The sequence below is a fragment of the Triticum aestivum genome, chromosome 5B (genome assembly GCF_018294505.1).
Source record: "Triticum aestivum cultivar Chinese Spring chromosome 5B, IWGSC CS RefSeq v2.1, whole genome shotgun sequence".
NCBI lineage: Eukaryota > Viridiplantae > Streptophyta > Magnoliopsida > Poales > Poaceae > Triticum > Triticum aestivum.
In genome coordinates this window covers 235,409,955-235,417,043 of record NC_057807.1, presented here as the reverse complement: position 1 = coordinate 235,417,043, position 7,089 = coordinate 235,409,955, and the positions used below count along the sequence as shown (strand labels likewise).

Genomic DNA, 7,089 nt, shown 5'->3' with positions numbered 1-7,089 from the left:
CTTTTCTCTTTTTTTCATCTTTTTTCTTTGATTCCGTCTCGGTTTTCTATTTCCATTCTTTGTTGCATTGATTTCTTCTGTTTTTTATTTTCTTTGTTTTATTTTTTCTTTTTATTGGTTTTCTTCGCTTTTCTATCCTTTTTGTCGAGTTTATCCAGTTTATGTTTTTTTCGACACATCTAAGTTGTGTTTTCATTGCACATTCAACACTTTTCGTAAACATCAGAAACCTTTTTACATGAACATTTAATATTTTGAAATACACGATCAATATTTTTCTAGCTTGCATTTTTTATTCTACTTTTTTCCATACACATTATAGATTTTTGGTATGTCTCTAATACATTTTTCTAACACGTTTAATATTTTTATATACAAGGTTTAATATTTTTGTCCATATGGAATTTCCTTTTTTGAAATGCTTGATCGATATTGTTGAAATACAAGATTAATAGTTTTTGAATATATGTCAACATTTTCTATACACATTTAACATTTTTAAAATACAAGATTAACATTTTTTGAATACATGGTGAAAAACATTTCTCTAAACATTTAATATTTTTAAAATATTCATTTAACATTTATTCAAATGCTTGATTAATATTTTTTAATACATGATCAACCTTTTTCCCACACATAGTATATTTTTTGTATACATTTTTTATATACATGAGAAACATTTTCTCTGCATTTAAGATTTTTTCAAATGCTTGGTTTTTTTCAAATATTTTATGAAAAGTATTTTTGTAATATATTTATTTAGAAAAAGTTAAAAAAAGTAGAAGCAAAAAGCGAAACAAAAAACAGGAAAAAACCCCGAGGAAGTTGCCTACACTCTGGGCTGGCTCATTCGCGAGGTCCTTCAGGTGAGAGCTCACTCTGTCTCCATGACGCGAGACATAGTCTAGCCCGGTACTTTAGCCCCTTCGTGATGATTATGGCCTCTTCCGTTTCCCTTTCTCGGATTTATAGATTGTTTCTCTTTGTTCTTTTTTGAAGGAAGCTTGTTTCCCTGTTTTGTTTTTTAAGCCATCTATCCATTTCAGTTATGGAATGAAATTACATCATTTAAAAGAATTGACAAAAGGATAGGGGGTTTGTCGACCCAAGTACGATTCTCAGAAAGTAAATTAACATATCGAGTTGGCTTCCCTTGGATAGAATTCAATTTTTCATCGAAAGCACTAGCTCTTAACTAGAAGAACGCCCGTGCGTTGCAACGGGGCCACATTAACTTTAAGAATTCAATATTACAACATTGGCGACCTTTTTTACTATCAAATTCTCACACACACTCTCTCCCCCTCCCTTTTCCTCACTCTCTCTCCCTCTCTCTCTCTAACACACACATCCTATTCTCCCCGCCAATAAGACTTACTCAATTGGCAATAATGTGTGGACTTGTGGTGAGCTTGACAAAACTAATGGATAGTGTGATATATTCCCCAATCATTTAACAATGAAATTTCAGAAATAGAAAGATTATGTAACACCTCAAGTCGTTAGCTACAGTGACCTCCCCCTAATGATGCCATGTCATCAGGCTTGCTAAGCCAAGCTACCACTTGATAAAAATCAAAGCCCAATTCAAATTTAAAATAAAGTCAAATAAATTATTTCGTCAAACAGTAAAACTAAAATGTCCACCATATTCTATAAATGCCACTGATCTTTGAAATGTTGAGCCCAACATTATTTGACCCAAAAATTAAATCTTGTCAAATTAATAAGAGGTCCAACAGAAGTTAAAATAACCAATTAAATATAAACCTAATTTTATGTATTTCCTTTTGGCCCCAAACTTTTTGTGCCACCTAAAAATATTGTGCTTGAATTGTGTGCATAATTTCACAATTAACAAAATCCGTTTAGTTTATATAAGAATAAATAGAAAACGGTGTTAAAAAGGAGAAACAGATTAGAATACATTAAAAACCAAAAGGACGATGAAAAAGGGGATTCCTCCTACCTCGGGCCTTGCCACCGAACCGGCCCAGTGGTCCAGTCCCCGCACGGTCGTCTTCTCCTGTTCCCCGAGCCCGTCGCTACAGAGCCGGGCTCCCGCCCGACCACCTCACCGGCATCGAAGGGGAATGGATAAGGGTGACGCCCTGCCTCCCCTGCCCCCATGGCCTCACTCCTCCTTGACACCCCTCCTAGATCCACTTATCCTCCTCGCTCGCTCGATCCCGGTGATCTGGACGAAGTTAGATGCCACAGCCACCACACGGCCACTGCCCTCCCTGCTGGCTAGGAGCTTGTCGAGGAGCTCCGAATGCCTCTGCTACTTCGTCTGCGCCAACGAGATCAAGTCCAGCTCCCCCAGATCGACGTCGTTGGTGTCTTCCTCAACCTTCGGCCACCGCGACATTGCCGTTCGATCCGCGCCGCCCCGGGCTCCCCTGTCTTCCCCTAGGGTGCCATTGACACCGCCGTGATCTCCTCTTGCCTTTCCCCAGTTTCCCCTCTCGTTTGCTCTCGTTAGGTATTTCGCCGTGGCCGAGAACCGCTGTCCGCCATGGCCTTTGCAGGGGTAGCCACTGAGATTTTCGGATTGACCCCGTGGCACATTCCCGCTCCTATGCGCGCCCATGCCCGAGCCTTCAGCTCTTCTTCCGCGCCCGCGGGGCCACTCCCTCTCTGGCTCTTCATGCCCACGCATGTGCCACACCGCGTCTGTCGCGCCCGCCGTTGCCATCACGCTCGCCACAGCCACCGCACCACTATGCCCCGCGCGACGCACACCCTGGCCGCGCGTCACATTCTCGTTGGCTGCGCTCGCCCCGTCTTCTGCCGCCTATCCCTTCGCTCGCACCGCTGTCGCGCCCCTGCCTCGCGCCGCCTCCTGTCGCAGCCATCTTCTGCCGGCCGCCCCCTTAGCCACGCCGGCCGCATCTCTGCCCTCCACCGTCGGGCGCTCGCCTCGCCTGCTGCGTGCTTCTTCCTGCTACTATGCGCTGCTCTACCACTGGTACGCTGTTGCGCCATGTCGTCGACACCGCCGTGGATAAACCTGGTGGAGGGATTGTCAATGGAGTACGAGGAGGAGGTGGCGGAGAAGGTGTGGAGAGGCAAGAGGTCTAGGGTGGCGTCAGCTGGCTGTGGTGGAGGTGATTATGCGAGAAGGAGCCGGAGCGAAAGGAGAGGTCACAATTGGAAAGAATCGCAGAAAAATCATAACCCGGAGATCTCATTAAAAAAATGCTAATATCGATGGAGGGGTGATTTTCTTCAATAGGTGGAAAACATAGAAAATATTGGATGTTATCAAGGAAAGGTAAAAATTTAGGAAAGTTAGGATTTTGAACTGATTTCTATGCAAATGGGGTTTTATTGTTTGGTAACATGATATCAGTACCTGCCCGTTTGTGACGTGTCTGATTAGGAAAGTTTAGAAATGTTAAGAAACTATTTATTGGGAGAAAAGTTTGTAACGTGTCTATTATTTGTTTCCTAAAATAAATTTCACTAATGAGAGAAATCGATTGATTTAGATAAGTTAGATTCAAATCTATTATTTGTTTCTTAAAAGTTTGTTATTTGTTTTCTAAGACAAATTGAACTAATAAAAGGAATCGATTGATATGAATAATTTAAGAAAGTTAGATCCGTGATTTGTTATACGTTAGAAAAATCCTGGTTGTAATAAAGAGTGGAGAGAAAAATAAACCGATGGACCAGGATGGGAGGAGGTGGTGGGAGGAGAGAGAAAAAAACCCATCGAAAATAAACCGTGGAGACTATTCACCAACTGCTCCATTAGGAGTAGAGATACCTCCGTCCTGGTTTATTGGCCCCTTTGTAATTTGTGCTAAATTTTAATCAAAGATTTAACTGACAAAATGTTAGTGGATGTTTACAAAAATTATATCGTTGGGTTCGTATTTGAACGTAGTTTTCAATGATATAATTTTTTATAACATGCATGAACATTTTGCTAGTTAAATTTATGATTAAAATTCGACACTGATTACAACGGGGACCAGTAAACCAAGATAAAGATAGTATATGACAGTCATGGTGTAGTTAACCCCTTACCTCAAACTCAATCCTCATCCTACACGCTTTTTTCTGGCAAATCTACACGCCTACTCTGAAAGCATAGCAACAACCAACAGAAAGCCACGGACCAGACTGTCATCTACTACAAGTCCTCGAGTAGTATTCAGCAGCCCTGCACGCGCTACAACGGCCCAGATCTCGCCAAGCGTCCATCCTCTTCCGTCCCGGCCGCCCAATCCGCCACGCGCCTACCAGACGCGAACCGCCTCATCCCTGCCAGCGCCGGCGCCGGCGCGGGCGGCGCTGCCTGATCCGTGCTGACCTCCTTCGCCTCCATCTTACGCTCCACATAGGCCAGAGGCAGCCTGGGAGGCGGAGACCAGTCGACGCTCTCCACGGCGCTCTTCCTCGAGCGGCTGGGACGGATCGGGAAACCGAACCAGGGGCAGCAGCCGCCCTTCATCTTCTCCCGGGAGATCAGCTCCCGGCGGCGGTCGCGCTCTCGTCCCGATAGGACCTTCCCCATGCAGGATACCTTGGGCGATCCCGGCTCTGGCACGCCGGCTTCGGGTTGCGCCCGCCGCCGCCGGTCTTGGCGTTCTTTGGGAACATCGCAGGTGGGCGGTGCCGCCGGGCACACCCCTGGCCGAGGTTTCCGGAGATCCCGATGATGGGCGCCGCCGTAGGCTTCAGGTTGCCCGAGAACCGCTGCGCCGCGCCGTTGCCGGCCTTGTGGCCGGGGTAGTTCTTGACATTGAAGCATTTTGGGTTGGTGTTCTCCTTGAGGGAGTCGTCGCGGTCGTAGACGCCTGTGACGTCCGACCAGGCGACGTCTTCTCCGATGCAGACGCGGGTGGATCCGGGCTGGTTGCCGGCAAGGTCGCGTGCGGCGGCCATGGGGAGAGGGTGGAGAGGCGCGATGGTGTGCCGGGGCGGGGAAGGCTGGAATATTGTTTCTCCTCGGCGGCCCGTGGCGTATGCGGTTTGGTTTAGAGTTTGTGCTGTTGGGCTGTTGTGATCGCGAGGAGCGTATGTGTCATTTTCTCCTTTTCTTTGCCTTCGGTGGTTCAACCCCAATTTTCGTGCGAGGAAAGTTTTTGGCCTCTATGCTTGTCATTTTTCAAACGGCGCTGCTATACACACGACAACCCAGCAGCCGACTCATGGACGATCCCATGTGGCAGCTCCAACCGCGTCCGTGAACGCAGGAGGCGATTGGTTTTGTTTTTTTAGCTGATTCGTAGAGAAGGCATCGTTCGCAGATCGTTCATGTGTATCGTGTGTGAAGCAATTTCGTTTTTCAAATTATTCTCAATCATGGCATAACTAAGTTCATTACCCTCGTTCCATACGAGGACGAGGTTGTAAATGACGACAGAACTCCGAAGCGATTATAATATTACTAGGTGTTGTAGATATTTTTCTTTGCCGGTGATATTTTAAGGTTATTATATGGAAGCAGCTGTTGGTAACTTGGTATTGGCGCCGAACAACCTTGAGATCGACGACGGTCATCAGGCTTACAAAATCAATTTCGAAACAGGCTTTGCGCCGTTTTTTATAAAGGTAAATGCACTGATGGTACATGCGTTGTTTAGGATGTGCAGTTTGATGTTGCAAAATACAGAAAAATGGTGTCAAAACTTGTCTCTGCGAGCACATACGGTGCAAATTACGTCCTGATTCATGGCCCAGTGTCAGCGGTTGGTGTGTGGCGTTTTTACATAAACCCCGCAGCTTTGTAACGAATATCAGAGAATCATTAATCCATAAATAACTATCAACTAAATCTGTCCACAAATTCTGTTATGTGTAAACTGATAAAAAATCAGTTTACTCATGCAAAAAAATGAAATGGCTGCCCCTCAATACTAAATCGACACTGGGACCAAATTGCAAAAAAAAAAATGAAATGGTTGCCCTCTCAAGCCGTTTCAGGGTTTTTTCTGAGATTCCTTATGAGGTCTCGGGGGTTCTGCAAAATGCCACATGCCAACTGCTTTCTATCGCTTCCACTCCTGATACTGGCCCCGCGAGTTAGGATACAATGGCAGTAGTGATTTGAACTGTACGTGCTCACAAAGACAAGTTTTGGCATCACTTTTCCGTATTTTACAACATCAGGCACCAAAGTGCGCATCCTAAGCAACTTCATGTACCACTGCAAGTGTCCTTAGTGCCGCCATGGCGCACGCGTCGGGTGATATCGTCTCGAAACACGATGAACCGGTGAAATGTAGATTCATGGTGAATATCTCCGAGAGGTAAACCGCCACACGTATGCAGGTTTTGCATTATTAGCGTCGGTCGGCACAAGAACAAATTCGAATAGACTTCTCAAGCCCGTTCTTATTGTTTTACCAGACCTTGGACGATCCACCGTGGTTGATGGTGCTCGGGATGCTGATATTTTTGGACGGGTCCGAATCTTTCTCCCGAACTTCCACGGATTACTGTTGGAGAAGCCTGAGCACCTTTCGACATGTCTTCTTACATCTTTTAGCAAGCCTAGGGGATCTGTATCCTGTGTCGCTGACTGTGTCCAAGGTAGAAGAGTTGGCATTTCGTATGCTCACATCTATTTTATTATGACCAATATCCTTTATACGAAAAAGGAGATCGTGTTGTCATCTAAGGGGTAATGAGTAATGTCCTCGTACATCTGGCTTATTCAAAACCCTTCGATTTGGCTCATGTTGTTTGCGGCTGATACATTTGTGCCCAAACCTTTTGCTCCATGGATCAGACTTTCCTTGTCCGTCATCTTGAACATAAGTTCAACTGTGACACTATGCATGAGAATTTCATCCCACCTGTTCACGGTACTCGGCTAGCATCTTCAAACCGTGGGCTCCAGTTCGCAGGATCCTCACGTGAAGGCATTGTTGGGAAACATAGCATGCAATTTCAAAAAATTCCTACGCTCACACAAGATCTATCTAGGAGATGCATAGCAATGAGGGGGAGAGTGTGTCTACGTGCCAGTGTAGACCGTAAGCGGAAGCATTTCACAACGCGGTTGATGTAGTCGAACTTTCTTCGTGCTACACCAATCGAGTACCAAACGTACGGCACCTCCGAGTT

The 7,089-nt window shown here is 45.5% G+C and overlaps 1 pseudogene; it reads right to left on the bottom strand.

Annotated features, from left to right (window-relative positions):
* Positions 1–3,935: 3,935 nt before the first annotated feature.
* Positions 3,936–5,008, bottom strand: LOC123115922 (uncharacterized; annotated as a pseudogene).
* Between the last annotated feature and the right edge of the window lie 2,081 nt (positions 5,009–7,089).